This window comes from Microtus ochrogaster, unplaced genomic scaffold (assembly GCF_000317375.1).
Source record: "Microtus ochrogaster isolate Prairie Vole_2 unplaced genomic scaffold, MicOch1.0 UNK35, whole genome shotgun sequence".
Taxonomy (NCBI): domain Eukaryota; kingdom Metazoa; phylum Chordata; class Mammalia; order Rodentia; family Cricetidae; genus Microtus; species Microtus ochrogaster.
This window is the reverse complement of record NW_004949133.1, coordinates 1,599,851-1,600,660: the sequence shown is the minus strand read 5'-3', so window position 1 is coordinate 1,600,660 and position 810 is coordinate 1,599,851.

Below are 810 nucleotides of genomic sequence, written 5' to 3'. Positions count from 1 at the left end.
TATACAATATTTTCTTATAAAAATTTTTTGACCATGACAACAAAAAAATCTTTAAATCATAGCTTCTAGCATATGGTTTTCAGTAAAAATAATATTGTCTTTGTTTTAAAAACTTTAACTCACCTGGTTCATCTTTATTCCAAGATTTAGAGTAACATTATTATGAACATGTATAATATAATAACATTTAGTACACATATATGTAACAAAAATATGTCTCAAAAGGAAGGAATAACCCAGTCAGAGAGCATCTTTGTAACAAGGATGGAGTGTGTTGTGTGTCCTGATGAGTCATCTGTGTCATTATTAGTGATCCTAAACATTTATTTCTCTTAAAATATATGAAAGTGTAGGAGCTGGACTATTGTCAAAAAAACAGGCTTACATTACACTAATTATTCTACTTAACTAGCTATTTCCTGTAACGTGACTATTAGAAAGTGGGAACTTACTTATCAACCAGTACTAAGAAATGTTTATACATCTGAATATTTTTGTAATTGAAAGATCAAACATTGACTATAAGAAGTGTCTAGGGGACTCGTGGCTCACCATTTAGAAGCTCTTCCTGTTACTGTAGAAAATTGGAGTTCAGTCCCCAGTACCCAAATCAGGTTACTCACAGCTGCCTGTCACCCTAGTTCCAGGGTACTCAATTGCCTCTTGTATCTCCTTACACAGACGCATAAATATATGCAATGCTTAAAAATGAATTATGGGATATAACTGGTCTCTCTGAACATGGCGAACAATGAGGACTGATGAGAAGCTAAGGACAATGGCACGGGGTTTTGATCCTACTTCATGTTC